We start from the raw sequence: 18,803 nt of genomic DNA on the forward strand, positions 1-18,803 counted from the left end.
CAGGTATGCAGTGGCGGGTTCACTGAACAGGTATACAGTGGCGGGTCCACTGAACAGAACAGGTATGCAGTGGCGGGTTCACTAAACAGAACAGGTATACAGTGGCGGGTTCACTAAACAGAACAGGTATACAGTGGCGGGTTCACAGAACAGGTATGCAGTGGCAGGTTCACTGAACACAACAGGTATGCAGTGGTGGGTTCACAGAACAGGTATGCAGTGGTGGGTTCACAGCACAGGTATGCAGTGGTGGGTTCAATGAACAGGTATACAGTGGCGGGTCCACTGAACAGAACAGGTATGCAGTGGCAGGTTCACTGAACAGGTATGCAGTGGTGGGTTCACAGAACAGGTATGCAGTGGTGGGTTCACAGAACAGGTATGCAGTGGTGGGTTCACAGCACAGGTATGCAGTGGTGGGTTCAATGAACAGGTATACAGTGGCGGGTCCACTGAACAGAACAGGTATGCAGTGGCAGGTTCACTGAACAGGTATGCAGTGGTGGGTTCACAGCACAGGTATGCAGTGGTGGGTTCACTGAACAGGTATGCAGTGGTGGGTTCACAGCACAGGTATGCAGTGGTGGGTTCACAGCACAGGTATGCAGTGGTGGGTTCACAGCACAGGTATGCAGTGGTGGGTTCACAGAACAGGTATGCAGCCAGACAGGAACAAGTTAAGCCTAACTAATCTTTCCCTGAGAGACAGTCTGCAGCAGCTCGCCCTACTCTCACTAACGCAGGCAGCACACGAGTGACCGTAATGGCCGCCGCTGCCTGCCTTATATAAGGGGGGGTGGGGCTCCAGGGGCTAGTGTAGCCTAATTGGCTACACTGGGCCTGCTGACTGTGATGTAGAGGGTCAAAGTTGACCCTCCATGTGCATTATGGGGCGAACCGAACTTCCGCAAAGGTTCGCCTGCGGGACGCGAACGCGAACCACTGAAGTTCGCATGGAACCGTTCGCAGGCGAACCGTTCGGCCCAACTCTAGTGCTGGAATATTGGAATACAGTACATGGTGTACTCACTGGTGGGGGTGTCATGATACCTGAGTAATGCACAATCTCTAGTTTCTCTTATTGCAGGTGCAAAGGACTTAACTGGAAAACAGACAGGAATCAGGACCAACCACTCATTTTTTTTGCGCAGCGGATACTTTTTACATATTGAACTTTACTAACATTACACTGCTTTGCGCCCACAAGAACATGGTAAAACAGTTCATTATTGTAAATCCAAAGAAACTATTATTACAGTGAAGCAAACCCTGTATTATGTACCACATCACCCCATTCTCAGATTGTTTCGATTTATTTCAGGGTCAGTTTATTTCCAAAGAATGCAATGTCTCTTATTGTCTTAAAATATTTGAAAAAGGCCTGCTTATTGGGCTGTGACATGTATAGCATAGCTTCCACCTTTAGAAAAGCAATGGAAATGTTGCTTTACAAAGAACCAGAGAAACACATAATTACTCTAGTAAATGAAAAACAAAAGATTAATCCCATAATGATTAATCTAAAACCCAGCTATAACAAAGAGTGAATCTCGTCACAATTAGTTTAGCAACAAAGGAGGAATCTATCAACAATGGATGGCAATGAATTCTAGTTACAATTAATTCACTGGGATACAAAAGAAGTCAATGTATTGTAGGAGAGGGATTTGGCTACACAATAAGAGTAAAGGGAACCCAGTAACTGTTAAATTATTTGGAATACTATGGTTCAATTTAAGGTTATGACTAATTGTTTTTTGGTAAGCTTGAATACCATTTGGTTACAGTTTAACTCTTTCCAATCCTATATTGGCCTTCTCCAGTATAGGCTCAATGTTGGGGCCACCGCAAGTCAGCTGCGATGAGAAATGGGCACGCATATGCCCTCAATTAATTTTATCTTTAAAGGTATGTATGCTGAGTGCGAAGGGTAGAATTGGGTGCCAACCGTCTATTTAGCGGCTATAATACCGGCTACATAGCGGTTATGCGTAACCAGTATAATGCATAGTGGTAAAATTGGGTGCCGACCGTCTATTTAGCAGCTATAATACCGGCTACATAGCAGTTATGCATAACTGGTTTAATGCATAGCGGTAAGCATACTCACCAAGCGTCTATCAGCTATAATACCGCCTAAGTAGTGGTTATGACTGCCGACCTTCTATTTAACGGCTCTAATACTGGCTACATAGTGTCTATAATACCGGCTACATAGTGGTTGAATCCCTTACCGGGTGTAGTACCCACCAAGCATCTATCGGCTATAGTACCGCTTAAGTAGCGGATATGACTAAATCACTGCCTAAGTAGTGGTTATGACTAAATTCCTGCATTGATTCCGGCTACATAGCGTTTATGTCTAAATCGTTTACCGGTTGTAGTACCCATCAAACGTTTATCGGCTATAATGCCGCCTAAGTAGTGGTTATGAGTATGACTAAATATCCCGCCTAAGTAGCGGTTATGACTAAATCCCTGCAGTGATTGTTAGGATTGTAGGAGAGTAGTATTGAAAAGTAACCAATATGTAACTGAAATATATTGTAAATTATCGGCTAAATAAAGGCAAATCAAAGTAGAAAGGACGGACGATATTTTACCGGTTATAGTAGCCTAATCAAAATAACTGATATATTATTGAAACCGAACCGAACTGATCTAACCGAAATGTATGTTATCGGAAATGTATCGTTTCTGATAACAGTTAATTAGCGGTTTCCATCAAAAATTAAACCGAAACATATATTATAGTTTATGATAACGGGTCCGATATTATTATTTAAACCGATATAAGGCAACAGGTATAACCGAAACATATATTATCGTTTATGATAATGGGTAATTCGAGGTTACCACCAATAATCATATTCGTGAAGGATTTATTAGTGAAGATATCAGCGTTTATTGGTACACATTGTAGAAACTAATTTTTTGCGTTTGCTTGTATGCTGGGAGCGAAGCATAGAATTGTGCGCAGAGCGTCTACTGAGCAGCTATAATACAGGCTAATTAGTGTTTATGACAAGGAGAGTAGGAGAGAAAAATAAACGATATATAATCGATATGTAACCGATATATAGCTGAAAAGATTGTGGCAAAGCTAAAATATGGGCTAATTATCGGTTAATGTAAGGAGGGTGAGACGGACGATATTTTACTGGCCCCCTTGAATTTTTCCACATTTTGTCACATTACTGCCACAAACATGAATCAGTTTTATTGGAATTCCACATGAAAGACCAATAAAAAGTGGTGTACACGTGACAAGTGGAACGAAAATCCTACATGATTCCAAACATTTTTTTACAAATAAATAACTGCAAAGTGGGGTGTGCGTAATTATTCAGCCTGAATGAATACTTTGTAGAACCACCTTTTGCTGCAATTACAGCTGCCAGTTTTTTAGGGTATGTCTCTACCAGCTTTGCACATCTAGAGACTGAAATCCTTGCCCTTTCTTCTTTGCAAAACAGCTCCAGCTCAGTCAGATTAGATGGACAGCGTTTGTGAACAGCAGTTTTTTAGATCTTGCCACAGGTTCTCGATTGGATTTGGATCTGGACTGTGACTGGGCCATTCTAACACATGGATATGTTTTGTTTTAAACCATTCCATTGTTTCCCTGGCTTTATGTTTAGGGTCGTTGTCCTGCTGGAAGGTGAACCTCCATGCCAGTCTCAAGTCTTTTGCAGACTCCAATAGGTTTTCTTCCAAGATTGCCCTGTATCATCCATCTTCCCATCAACTCTGACCAGCTTCCCTGTCCCTGCTGAAAAGAAGCACCCCCAGAGCATGATGCTGCCACCTCCATATTTGACAGTGGGGATTGTGTGTTCAGAGTGATGTGCAGTGTTAGTTTTCCGTCACACATAGCATTTTTCATTTTGGCCAAAAAGTTCCATTTTGGTCTCATCTGACCAGAGCACCTTCTTCCACATGTTTGCTGTGTCCCCCACATGGCTTGTGGCAAACTGCAAACGGGACTCCTTATGCTTTTCTGTTAACGATGGCTTTCTTCTTGCCACTCTTCCATAAAGGCCAACTTTGTGTAGTGCATAACTAATAGTTGTCCTATGGACAGATTCCCCCACCTGAGCTGTAGATCTCTGCAGCTCGTCCAGAGTCACCATAGGCCTCTTGATTGCATTTCTGATCAGCACTCTCCTTCTTTGGCCTGTGAGTTTAGGTGGACGGCCTTGTCTTGGTAGGTTTACAGTTGTGCCATACTCCTTCCATTTCTGAATGATCACTTGAACAGTGCTCCGTGGGAGGTTCAAGGCTTTGGAAATCTTTTTGTAGCCTAAGCCTGCTTAAAAATTCTCAATAACTTTATCCCTGACCTTTCTGGTGTGTTCTTTGGACTTCATGGTGTTGTTGCTCCCAATATTCTCTTAGACAACCTCTGAGGCCGTCACAGAGCAGCTGTATTTGTACTGACATTAGATTACACACAGGTGCACTCTATTTAGTCATTAGCACTCATCAATGAGTCAATGAGGCAATGTCTATGGGCAACTGACTGCACTCAGACCAAAGGGGGCTGAATAATTATGCACACCCCACATTGCAGTAATTTATTTGAAAAAAAAATGTTTGGAATCATGTATGATTTTCATTCCACTTCTCACATGTACACCACTTTGTATTGGTCTTTCATGTGGAATTCCAATAAAATTGATTCATGTTTGTGGCAGTAATGTGCCAAAATGTGGAAAACTTCAACGGGGGCGAATACTTTTGCAAGCCACTGTAGTAGCGTTTTATATGTGAAGATAGCGGCGGTTATTTATACAATTTTATTGAAATGATTGTTTTTGTGGTTGTTACCAGTATGTAACCGTTTTATTATGCAAGCGTCTGTACACCAACGGATAATTTTTTATTTTTTTTTAAACACCGCCACTGCCAAGTAGGAAAGTAGGAAGCAGTAGACTGCAGCAATGCAGGACCGGCGTGCTTTAAAAAAAAAAAAAAAAAAAAGAAGACAGTGCAGCATGCCTGTCAGCATCACTAAAGACACCTTCAAAGCACAACATTACCCAAACCACATAAAAAAAAACACACCTCAATCCTTGTCCTAGGCCATAGCGGCTGTACCCTGCGCTAGAGTGTCCCAGCAGCAAAATCTCTCATACAATTACATATACAATTATTATTCTCATTAGTGAAAAAAAAATAAATTGTCTATTTCGTTGTATTGAAAAATGTTGGTATTACACACGCAGTATTACATATGTATTTTACACAGTCTTACACATGTAACGATCGTCGAGCAATTCACTGTTTACTGAGAATGTCATTCAATTGATCAACGATCGTCACATATGTAAGACAACCATCTTGAACTAAAACACAACTGACAATGCAATATGTGTCAATATTAATAATAATAATAACACTATATGAAATCTTATTAATTATATAGATATTAATATCAATATCTATCTATCAATCTATCTATACATATACTGGTATATATATTTTGATATATTTCATATATCTATGTAATATTGTATTATTCTATATATTATCATTAATATATAATATTTATAATATATCATTTAAATGACTATACATACATTTTTAATACATTAGAAATTAATTATTGGATTTCAGAATCATTAACGAATACTTATTGACTTATTGACTGACTTGTGGCCAGTCGTTAATAATTAATTAAGGTAATTTCTTCAAAGCCGCTATTGTGCCAGTACTTGCCGCTATAGCAATCCTACAAGCTTTACAGAATATTTGACTAAATATAGCCGCAATTCCAGTTCTTACCGGCTACAGTCACGCACAGCGCTTACCGCTATAGCAATCCCATCAGCTTTACGGAATATTAGAGACTAAATATAGCCGCACTTCTGCATCTTAGCAGCTACAGTCGTGCACAGTACTTGAGGATTATATCCGCAATTTCGCAAATTAACAGCTACAGTTGCGCCTATTTCTAACTGCGGCTTATAGCTGCAAGTCCGCGTCTTAGCAGCTACAGTTGCGAAAAGTACTTGAGGATTATAGCCACAATTCCGCGTCTTAGCGGCTACAGTTGCGCCCATCTCTAACTGTGCCTTTTCCTCTCGTATGCATAGGTAAAATGGCTTCCACTAGGTGGCGCTGTTGCCAGATAAAATCTGGCATAGTGTCAGCCTCTTCAGATCAAAGCCACTTTAGATCCTCCACCTCAACCTGCAATGTAATATACGTATTACATGGACACATTGGGCTTATTGTGGGGGCACTGCTGACAGACCTGGTCTAGCACAGCTTCACCCTATGTGGATCAAAGTGTCGTACAAAGTCTGACACTATGATACCCTCCAGCACCACACTGCATTGTGGAATTATGAAATAGCACATGTGCAAGGGAGGTGGAGCTATGACATGCAAGCTAATGCCACCCCCTTCACTCTATTGCACCCCCTCACTCTACTGTGAGAAGGCAGAGACCCTGAAGATCTCTGTAGCTGCAGCATTTTTGTGATTGCAAAAAGGAAATGGAAAGGCTTAGAGTGTATTGACACTTTGTGAAGTGCTTGCACCCAATTCTTTAAATATGTTAATAAAGTATGATTGTAAAGCCAAATGAGCTAAAATACCCTTTCAACCAGTGCCTAGTCTTCTAAAGCAGAATTTAAACTGGTACTGAGGAATGTGTACACTGCAGCTCTGCATTTGTAAATGCTGCAGTTGATTTGACAGCAGATGACGTTTGCCATGGCATAAATTAAAGTGAGAGGGACATGAAGGCTGCCATATTTATTTCCATGTAAACAATACCAGTTGCCTGGCAGTCCTGCTAACCTATTTGGCTGCAGTACTGTCTGAATTACACAATGGAAAAAAGCATGCGGCTAATTTAGTCAGACTTTAGTCAGAAACATTTGATCTGCATGTTTGTTTACAGTCTTTGGCTAAAAGTATCAGAGGTAGGGTGTCAGCAGGACAGCCAGACAATTTGCATTGTTTAAAAGAAAACAAAAATGTCAGCCTCCATATTTCTCTCACTTTAAGTGTGTTTTAACAAGTTAATGCAAAACAGACATTTTGAAAAGTCCTGTTTTTACACTTTAGTGCAAAAACAGATGTTTTAAAATGATCTATTTTACTGCTGGAAGGATCGGAATACACCCGCAGGTGCAGTGGGGGACGCACTTAAATGATGGCGCATGCACGCAGCCGCTTCCCGCCATCGATGGGCGGTAGGGACGTTGTTAAAGTATACTCATAAGCTGCAGGTGTAATGACCTGATGAAATGGTAGCTACAGACACCTATGGGCGGGAGTCCTTACCACACCTCCTGTTCATTAACCTCCCCCTACAGTCATCTATAAAAGGCCCATTAGTGCACGTGAGTCATCCAAGTCGCACACTACTGCGCATGTGCTGGCCCGGCGGTTCACCTCTTTGATCGGGTTTCCTGTGCCCAAAAGTGAGGCTTAACGTAGTGTGGCAACCTACATGGGGATATAAATGCTGACATTTGGCTGCAGTAAGCTGCAGCTAACAGGCTCTCACTGACCAGCAGATTGTAGGCTGGACTGGGTGGCAAGCACACAAACAGTGCAGCCATCTAGGTGAAAGAGACCTTGCTCTAAATTAACTTTTTCTTCTCATTTTAGAGCATCAGATCTATTGCACCACTTCAGGTAAAGCAAATGCAGCAATTTACAGTCCTTTCTCTCCGATTAGCTGTTACACCATGGCACTTCTGACTTAGGTGTGTGGCATATTATGACCGAGTGTCATTAAATGCATAGAAAAGTTTGACAAAATGGCTGTTTTTTTTAGCCAGGCAGGCAATTAATCGAAATAGCCTTGTATTGTTCTGCTTTTCCGCTTTGATCATCTACATACAACCGTAGAGTGTGCGTAGGAGGAGTAATACTTGCTCTGATTTTTGTAATTTGCAGTATGTTCCGTTTTGATTCCTGGCATTGTGCTAGCTTGGAGGGTCACTTGCTTTAATTCTGCTGTGTTATATAAATCTTACCTCCGTATCTCAAAGTATTATTAATGATATAGTTTCATGAAACGTACTGTAGCTTGAATATAGACTATCGAATCAGGTAGAAAGGGCACAGGAGCCCTTATGGACCATAGGTGCCTATTATAAAAGCCGGGATTAGCGTCAAGTAATTAGCGTCAAGTAACGGACATGTTGGCACATGGCAACAGCTGCTATCGGGGCGCCAAAATGTACTGTTTTTATAATGCAGCAAAGAAGTTACATTTGGGCGCACAGAGACGCCCGATTACCAGCAAGCAGAGTAAATTTCCACAACCAGAGGCGCCCAATAACATTGCGGCGCCGGGGGTTTGCGGAAATGCAAAATGCGGAGTTATACCTCTGCTCTTCCTTCTTTCCAAAAATCTGCTTTCCAAGGGTAGTATCACTACAGTTTATTTTGTAAATGCACCCAGATTACTGCTTACACTTACCTCATACATTTTTCAGTAATAAAATACATTAGATTTGTTTTGGCTTCTGAGATGAAGTCCTGACTCTTCAACTTCCCTCGTGATCAACTATGCCCAATCCTCATATCTGGTCTTCCTTGCGGGATTGACATTTGATATAAATGCTGCATCTAACCAGGCCAGGAAGTAAAAATACGGCCTGCATGCAGTGAGTTAGAATAACACAATCTGTTACAACTTAGTACTGTGAACAGCCCCATAGAGTTATATGGGCAGTGAGTTGACAGGCAGAATTATCCTGCAACACAACTGAGCACTGTGAACCTAGCCCTTAGAGTTTAGTGTGAGGTATATATTTTTTTAATTCCATACTTATTTTCATGTGTGCTTTGTGTCAAATGTTCTGCACCAATTTAATGCCCCCAAATTGCCAATAGCCATTGTCAAAAAGTGTTGAACCATATTGTCAAAAAGTTCAGTCTGTGGTCGATTGTGGAGAGCAGAGCTGAACTCTGTGAGACAAAACTACTTCTGAGTAAGCAGCGTGTTCAGAATCCTAATGAAAGCATTCTACAATATCAGGCAACTGTGGCAGCGAGAGTTTCACGAATGACTGGTGCTATACTATAACTTGACTTGGATCATTTTTCAGGTGCAGTTTCACCTTGATTACTAAAATCTGCCAGAGCCTTTCTCTTGCTGTAATATGCCGTTGAAAACTCCACTATGTTCCTGTCTTTAAATGTTCCGCACTATTGAGTCTTGCTGCAAGTTTCATAATTCCACGTTACACCAAATACGTCAGTTCTTCCTATAGGTAATTGTAACATTAGTTTGTTCAATGGACCATGCAAATATTATCTGCAGGAAACTTGTTCATATCAGACATTGGGGAAAGATCTTTCTGCCGTTCTTCTGTGAATAAAAAACTATTTTCTTGTTTAAGGGAATGAGGCAAGCACAGTAGGCAAGCTACATTTTTAACTCAAGAGTAAGTGTCATTACAGTTCCAGGAGTGAAAAGGAACTATAACCCCCGCAGTACCCTCAATGGCGGGGGGAAGTGAGTGAGCCCAACCTGTCCATGTTGGCTGCTACATAGTTCCAGTTTTTTATTTGTGTGGGCGGCACACAGATACAGAGTGATCCTTGGTAGACTTGGCTGGCAACCACCTGTCTGGCCTGTAGGATCCTCCTTCTCCCACCAGAGAGTGAGTTATCTGGCGTCAGAGAGTGAAATGGGCTGGGAAGGAGCAGCAACAGCTGTTGCAGAGCAAAGTACTTTCTTGCTGTTTTCTTGCCAGCCGGGGGCCAGAGAGATTGAGTTTCACTGAAGCTGCTAGCCAGGACATCCTCTTTGGGTTAACAGCCACTCTCCAGCCCAAACCACTTCAGCCAGCTGCGGAGAGCTCTTAGTCTTGGTTTCCACTTAAACCTGCCAACAGCTGATTGCAATCATGTGACATGATGAGATAAACATGTGTATGTACAATGCAAAACATATTAACCCCTTGCGTACCAGCAGTATCTGGCCTCCTAAGGATCAGAGACTGCTGGTACCAGAAAACGGTGCTTACCAATAAATCGCCACACATACCCGCCGCTCTCGCTGGTCACAAAGCTCTTCCATCGCTGCAGGCCCCTAGCTATGACAGCAGAGCTGTGTGAGCCAGTCAGGAGCCGCTTTCATTGGCTCCTGACGCTGTCCACTAATGTAAGCCAATGTGATTGGCTCACAGTGATCACGCAGTCAGGAGCCAATAAAAAGCAGCTTCTGACCTGCTCACAGAGCTTTGCTTTCTTATAGATGGCAGGACAAGTGAACTGGGGCAGGTGCAGAGCGGCGAGATCGGCGGGAGCGTGCGGCGGGGAAGGAGAAATCTATGTCTTGTCAGAGCCACGCAGCAACCTGCAGGATGTAGATTTAAACCAACACGGTCCAGAAGCAGTTGGTAACCAGGCTCTTATTTTTTTAATTTTTCTGCCTGAAAAAGTTAATTTTCAGGTATACAAGTAACAGCTTCTCTCTTGTCAGTATCTTGTAGGGAATAAAGTAAACCAAACTGATACACAAATGACAGCCATAAAGGTTTTCCTGGCAGAATACAACTTTAAGGGCAGGGGAGAGATAGGAAAAGATCAATAGTTCATGTGGGACACTTACTAGGCTGCTATTGAGCAGAGGCAATAAAACATTCAATCTATCTTGTAAATGTTTAAATATAAAATAAAACTGTGGGATATCTAAAAAGTCATTTTAGGGGTAGTAGGATAAATGCAATTGTTTAGCTCATAAATGTATTTTCACTTCCATTTCACTTTAACGACAATTTTTCTTTTATTTGCTTTTATACTTTTTTTTTTTCAAATCAAGACTAGTTTAGACAGTGTTTCTGCACACTTAACATGAAGTTAAAATCAAGCTGTCTTTTAAGTGCTTTTCAATAAATTGCCACCAGTGGTGATCATTCATTACACTGTGTTTTAGTACCATGCTAATAAATTATCCGAATGGCAGCGAGAGATGCCTCTCTCATCACCTACAAGTGGATACTGCAAATGAGTTAATTTTAATCAATTATGTTTTCTAATGTTCTAAACAGAATCTTTCATTTTATGCTCATGCACATCTTAAATTATCTTCAGGTGTATCAGCAAGTATAATCACATTAAATAGAGACTTTCACTTCCAGTTAATATGCATTAGCTAAATGTTTTGTAACATTTTAGACGATCAACTGAAACAACACAAGGAAGGGTCCCCGAGAGGCAGGGAGATGAAAATCTGGTGTTTTCAGTAGGATATGTGCAATATTTGTCTGTGTACTTTTGTCGAATAATTTAAGACTCTCATATGCCAGTGTATTTATTTCCATTGCCCAAATGCATTGTAGCTGAAAATTAATATGCTTTCCTTTATATGGACTGTGGTCAGAATAAGGGAGTTTTAAGCCAGTTAGTACACAAAGAAGCAATCTGTGGACTTTTATAAAGAATTATATTTTCCGGAAAGGAATAAAAATATATTCACAAGTTCAGGCTCACCTTGAACGGAATGGTTAAGAATTATAGAGATTCATTTGCCTCCAGGCCCTCCACTAATGTCAGTGAATGACCAGACTTGAGTGAATAATCTCTATACATCGCACATCACCAGGGTCAAAATAAACATGACCCAAATCGGATCCTACAAAACGAGAAGACATCTTAAGGGTGATTCACTAAGGGGAAGTAAACTAACAATAAGAAAAAAATGATGATTGCTCAATTGCTGAACTGAAAATGACAGCGCTCGGTTATATAGGGTAAAAAAAAGAAAAGAAGAAGAATTCACAGAAGACGAAGTAACTATACAGATGAAAAACTGAAGAAGAGAGAAGTAAACAGATTAGAAGTGTACATAACAAAATGTGCAGAAGAATGCAGATATATTAGTACTGATAAAGAAGAGAAGAACACTTCTGGTTAATTTTATTCCATTCATTTTATTTAATTATTTCTACAATTTATAATACCAAAGTATGAGAGGAGGTCGGGTATCTGGAGATCCTCTCATTAAAGTGAACCCGAGGTAAAAAATAAACTGGTGAGATAAACAATTTTATCTATCCTCCTACTCCTACAAATTACTCTTTTTTTAAGATATCCCATGCATTCATTTTATATTAAAACATTTACAAAGTAGATTGAATGTTTTATTATCTCTGCTCAATGGCAGCCTATTAAGTGTCCTACATGAACTATTGGCCTTTTTCAATCTCCCCCTTCTCTCAGAAGTTGTATTCTGCCAGGCACACTGTTATGGCTGTAATTTGCTTATCAGTGATGTTTACTATTTTCCCGACAAGGTACAGACTAGAGAGTTGCCTCCTTCATTCGTTTTCTACAGACAAGAGAAAAGATGTCATTTGCATGACCAAAAATTAACTCTTTCAGGCAGCAAAATAAAACATATGAAACAGCCTGTTTATTAATATGTTTTGCACTGTACATACTGTACATATGTTTATCTCATCATTTCACATGCCGCCTCAGGTACACTTTAAAGAAGCTATTACTCTCACCTTTCCTAAGCACCAGTGGTGTGAGTAAGCCACTGGTCCTTAAAGCAAATCTCAACTGAAAACTCCCCAAAAGCTACTTACCTCAGTAGAGGGAAACCTCTGGATACTTCAGATGCATCCCCGTTCCTCCTCAACTCCTCCGCTGCTGGCCAGAAAACTCTTGTTTTTCACTCTTCAGTGCCATACTCCTCAAAAGTGTAAGCATGGACTGCCCCTGTGTAGTAACGCGAAGACGCTTGCACACGTAGGAAAGAGCCATGCGCACGCAGCTTCTTGTTACTAGAGATGTGGCGAACGGTTCCCGAACCGTTCGCCGGCGAACATCTCTAAATCCATGGGCCTCTTACTACTTCCGGGTCGCAATGACCCGGAGTAGTACGCCTGCGCTGCCCGGCGGAGCGCGTCCTAGATCGCGCTCCCGTTGCCGGGCACTCTCTGCGCATGTGCGTGACGTCATAAGTGACGTCATGCTCATGCGCAGAGAGTGCCCGGCAACAGGAGCGCGATCTAGGACGCGCTCCGCCGGGCAGCGCAGGCGTACTACTCCGGGTCATTGCGACCGGGAAGTAGTAAGAGGCCCAGAGAGGTTCGCCAGGTGAACTGTTCGGCCCAACACTACTTGTTACTGCACAGCCTGTACTTGTACATGTACTGTATGGAGCTCGTACAAAGAGGAGTGTGACCAGTCAATATTGTTGAATATGCTAAGAGGAAGGGACTAAGTACAGAAATGTAGGGGTGTAAGAACATTGGGAAGCCTCTGGACTATCCATAGTTTCTGATGTCCTGGATCACGTGAGCTGGTATTGGTCAGGGAATAACTCCCTGTGTTCCTGAATTCCCTAGGAAATGAAGACCAGCCTGCATGGAAAATAATGGGTACTTATGAGATGAGATGCTGTGGCCATACACTCATTAGATTATCAGCAGAGAGATCATCAGATAGATTTCTGATCTATCTGATGTGTTTAGGAACATTTTTTACTAGGAACAGATTTCCAATAGATTTCCATGTGAAATCTATTGAAAATCGATCTGATGGCATTTTTTTGCCATCAGATTTCCATTAGGTCCAATGCAAAATGATAAGCAATCTCAACAGATCGACCTAGATTTTCCAGCATCTCAGATCGATTGAAATCGATAGAAATCAAAATTGTCCGCAAATCGTTCGATCGGTCAATCGATTTGCGATCGATTTCGTTCGATCGGCCGCTAATCAGCTCAGTGTATGGGCCCCAGTCATATGGTCATTGTTTTATCAGGGCTCATGTTTGACATTCTGCACAGGTGCTTCTGCACATGCATGCTCAGTGCCATAAAAAATAAAAAAATATTTTATATTTTCGTTTGATCAAAGCTCATGATATTTGGAACAGTGTGGTAACTGCCTGCTTCTGTATGCCACTGTCATTCACCCCAATATTCACAAACTTCCCCTTGCCTACCACTGGCGATGCAGGGCTTTTTGCTGCTTGCTTCCTGCCATGTAGCACCAAAGCTTGGTGTGGCTAAAGCAGTAATGCTATAGTCCGCGCCCTGTGCACGGGTACAATTCTTAGTAAAGGTTATCTAAATTTTCCAACATATCCCATGGTAAAAAATCAAGAAAGAATGGAAATTGGATAGGATTTCTTGATCGAAAAAGTGATCACAACATGATGACGTTTGATCTGGTGACTGATAGGCCACGGGGCAGCGGGACCACTAAAACTATGAATTTCAGAAAAGCAAAGTTCAATTAACTTAGGCAGGCACTAAGTGTGGTGAACTGGGATAATGTACTACAAGGGGAAGACACTGAAGGGAAATGGCAAGCTTTTAAATTTATTCTCAATCAATATTGTAGTATGTATATCCCATATGGAAACAAAATGTCTAGGAATAAAAAAAGGCCTCTATGGATGAATAGAAAGGTTAGAGATAAAATTAAGAGTAAAAAGAGTGTCTATAAGGTCCTAAAACAGGAGGGGACCGAGGCTGCACTAAGCAATTATAAGGAGTGAAAAAAAAAATTGTAAAAAAGAAATTAGGCTGGCAAAGATCAAAGCTGAAAATCAAATCGCTAGGGATATCAAATCTAACCCAAAAAAGTTTTACAAGTACATCAACTCTAAAAAAGGAAAGGTTGACTGTATAGGACTCCTAAAGGATGAGGGTGGGAACTCAATGGTGGATAACCAAGGTAAGGCAGAGTTATTAAATGCTTTCTTTGCTTCTGTCTTCACAAAGGAAACAGCACTGTTGCAAATTACAGATGCAGAAGAGTCTCAATCTTCCAACTGTAATATTAAATACTTAACGCAGGAAGAAGTGAAGGCAAGACTAAATAAATTAAAAACAGACAAGGCACCTGGCCCGGATGGCATGCATCCTCGGGTCCTAAGGGAATTAAGTTCAGTTATAGATAAACCCCTTTTTCTTATCTTTTGTGACTCTCTTTCAACTGGCAGAGTCCCAGTGGATTGGCGTACAGGCCACGTTTTCCCATTATTTAAGAAGGGCAAAAAATCAGATCCAGGAAATTATAGACCTGTAAGCTTAACATCAGTTGTATGCAAACTATTTGAGGGGTTACTAAGAGATACTATACATGACTTCATAGTAGAAAATAATCTTATTTCTCAGCATTAACATGGATTTACTAAAGACAGGTCCTGTTTGACTAACATGCTCAGCTTTTATGAGGTAGTGAACGCTAATGTGGATATTGGCAATGCTGTAGATGTGATATACTTGGACTTTGCAAAGGCCTTCGACACTGTTCCACACAAAAGTCTGGTGCAAAAGTTGAGGATGCAAGGACTGAGGAAGAGTCTGTGTGCATGGATAGGGAACTGGCTAATGGACAGAAAACAAAGAGTAGCGGTCAATGGATCATACTCAAAATGGGAGACTGTTAGCAGTGGGGTCCCACAGGGGTCTGTACTGGTTCCAGTGCTCTTCAATTTATTTATTAATGACCTAGTCGATGCAGTAGTGAGCAATGTTGCTATTTTTGCAGATGATACAAAATTGTGCAGAATCATCAACTCTCAGGAAGATAGTGGCAAACTTGAGATGCTAGCATAATATTGCCCTTGTTTAACTCTCTAGTAAGGCCACATCTGGAATATGGAATTCAGTTCTGAGCACCACATTACAAAAAAGATATTGCAGTTTTAGAGCAGGTGCAGAGACAAGCAACTAAATTGATACGTGGGATGGAAGGTCTCACTTACCAAGAAAGGTTAGATAAACTGGGTTTATTTAGTCTAGAGAAAAGACGCCTTAGAGGGGATCTAATTAACATGTATAAATACATCAGAGGGCAATCTAATAGCTTGGTGGATGAGCTTTTTGTTCCTAGGCCTTCTCAAAGGACTAGAGGACATGATCTGCGCATGGAGGAAAAACGTTTTAGCCATTTATTTAGGAAAGGTTTTTTTACAGTAAGAGTGATTAAGATGTGGAATGCATTGCCACAGGAAGTCGTTATTGAAAACTCTATGCCTGCATTTAAAGGGGGCTTAGATGCTTTCCTTGCGTTGAAAGACATCTATGGCTACATTTACTAGGTAATGCCTAATGATGTTGATCCAGGGATTTTATCTGATATTATCTGATTGCCATCTGGAGTCGGAAAGGAATTTTTTCCCTTTTGGGGCTAATTGGACCATGCCTTGTAAGGGGTTTTCGCCTTCCTCTGGATCAACAGGGATATGTGAGGGAGCAGGCTGGTGTTGTACTTTGTTTTCTGGTTGAACTCGATGGACGTATGTCTTTTTTCAACCAAAATAACTATGTAACTATGTAACAGAAAAAAAACAATTCTTTTTGAGTACAACCGATCATTTTAATCAAATTGTGGTAAATAAAACGGAAAATTGTAACGTGTGCCACCTTTAGTTTTGTAATTCAGCATATTTGCGCTCGACTGTGCATTGCACATGACTCTGGCCCTACCGCCTTCCAAAGCCAGAAGGAGTAAGTATCAGAGTCACACTGCAAGAGATTTTTAAGCGCTAGTGATTTGAAAAACTTTTGCTAATGCAATTCTATCGGTGGTTTTTACAAAATCCCATCACTCCAGTGAGAAAACACACATAGAATTGCATTAGCAAGAGATTTTAAAATCTCAAGTGCTTAGAAAAAGCTTTTGTGGTGTGAACCAGTCCTCAGTGAACTCCCCCTGACCCTGTTTGCTTATTCTGTACTGAAATAATGCTGAAGTGTGCTTTTCGAGTGTATTCGGGTGTTCCGAATCCAATATGCCAAATATGAACACATAGCTCCCAACTGTCCCTCTTTTGGAGGGACAGTCCCTCTTTGGGAGCCCTGTCCATCTGTCCCTCTTTCCTCCTCATTTGTCCCTCTTTCAGGACTTTGTCCCTCTTTCTATGTAAATATATATATTTCTCTACTAAAAATGTGTTTAAAGGATGGGAATAAAGTTTTGAGTCAATCAAATTGATATATTACTAATTTTAAAATGTTAATATGAAGAAAAATGAGCCAGGATAGAAAGGACCAGTGTGGTTTGAATAATAAAACAACATATTTTTCTTATGAAATCTTTATGGTATGCGTGACTAGGGGCGTGATGGAGGGGTGATCAGGGGTGTGACAGAGGCATGGCTTAAGTGTCCCTCTTTCTCATCTCAAAAAGTTGGGAGGTATGCGAACACCAACGCTAATAGCATATCCCCAATGCTAGAATTGGCAAAGTTTTTATGGTATACAAGTAATGTTTTCTCCATGTTGTCAAGGCTACCTTTTATTCTGCCCGGTTACAGCATGAAGAGGCTTCAGTATCTTTTAAGTCACTGCAAAAAAAAAAAAAGCATTTTAAGCAATTATGCATTATCACTTCTAAATGTAATCTTTAATTGAAATATAATCCTCAAATGCTTACCTGCTTACTGAGATTGAGCTTTAAATAAGCAGATTAGAGCCCTGAAATTCAATGAGATTATTTTCTGAGTACATAAAAGTGAAAGAAGGGTATAGTATTTTAGATTAGCAGGAAATATTCTGCATATGTATTGTAAGGAAATTGCTAAGTAACACGTATTCATTACGTTATAATGCCCCTTAATCAGTTTAAGGTCTATCATTCATATAATACTTTTTAAAGAAAAACTTTAGTTAGCAAAAACATAATCATTAAAGTGGAAAATGAAAACGTGTATGATCAAATAGAAGCCAATTCAAGTTTTAACTACGCAAACCTCCCATTGTTGCCCAAGAGAACAGGCAATAGGATTGAGTTTTATTTTACACTAAAGGGCCTTACTCCTCCACTGTAGTGCGTGTGTTTGCCTGTTGGTATCGTCAAGGCCATATTTATACTTTTACCACCCCTAGGCCTAGTAAGTTGGCTTCCCTTGTATATGCAGCAGCGCCCCTCTCACTCTATGTGTAGTGCCCTCTTCCATGTGTAACATCTGTACTGTTCTCTTTCACATACAGCTCCCCCGAGTCTCAGATTCCATTTTGATGTGGTTATTTTCAGTCTTCTTTTTTCTTATGTAGCAACTACTATTTCAGTGATGGCTAACCTTGGCACTCCAGCTGTTACAAAATTACAAATCCCATCATGCCTCTGCCTCCCCGAGTTATGCTTAGAGCTGTCAGAGTATTGCAATGCCTCATGGGACTTGTAATTCCACCACAGCTGGAGTGCCAAGGTTAGCCATCACTGCCCTATTTCATGTCCAGGTGCTGCCTTGGGCTGCAGTCACCCAAGGCCCGGGCTATTTTGGCCTTTCCTGAAATCTGTCCCTGGGTATCGTCACTAGTGTAGTGGCTTATATTTGCCTCACTGTCACTGGCTATGTCTCCTGCAACAGTACACTGCAGAGTGCACATTGTTTTGTCTCCCACTCCGCATCCCAAACGGTCTTTTGAAACCACGATAAAATACCTACCTGATGCAAAGTAACTATGTAGCTGAAAGTGTGAAAGAGGAAGTGCAGTATATGGGCACTGCCTCCCATGTGTCCTCCAGGTCCAACGGTGTTGTCTCTCTTGCTGAAGTTCTTCAGCTGATCTTCATTAATGATATGTTCAAGCATGCTGCACTGCACATTATATAGCATTGATTTTTTTTACTACACCAGCATTCAAAGGGTTACACACAGAGCTTGAAAGTTTAGTGCAGTGAAATGTGGACGCATCCAAAGTTGTAGATTATGTTATCTTGTGTTCACTTAAATGTATCAAGTGAGGAATGTGACACATTCTCTGACTGTGGAGAAGCAGCTCAACACAGACAGAGAGTCAAAGCATGTCTGCCTTCAATACATAATGAGTAAAACCAGTTATTAATAA

At 41.0% G+C, this 18,803-nt stretch overlaps 1 protein-coding gene across 1 annotated transcript in view; it reads left to right on the plus strand.

Annotated features, from left to right (window-relative positions):
• The window catches only part of UNC5D (unc-5 netrin receptor D), an 868,705-nt gene that overhangs the window by 631,288 nt on the left and 218,614 nt on the right, over positions 1-18,803 (plus strand). The window lies entirely within an intron of this gene.

The sequence above is a fragment of the Hyperolius riggenbachi genome, chromosome 3 (genome assembly GCF_040937935.1).
Source record: "Hyperolius riggenbachi isolate aHypRig1 chromosome 3, aHypRig1.pri, whole genome shotgun sequence".
Taxonomy (NCBI): domain Eukaryota; kingdom Metazoa; phylum Chordata; class Amphibia; order Anura; family Hyperoliidae; genus Hyperolius; species Hyperolius riggenbachi.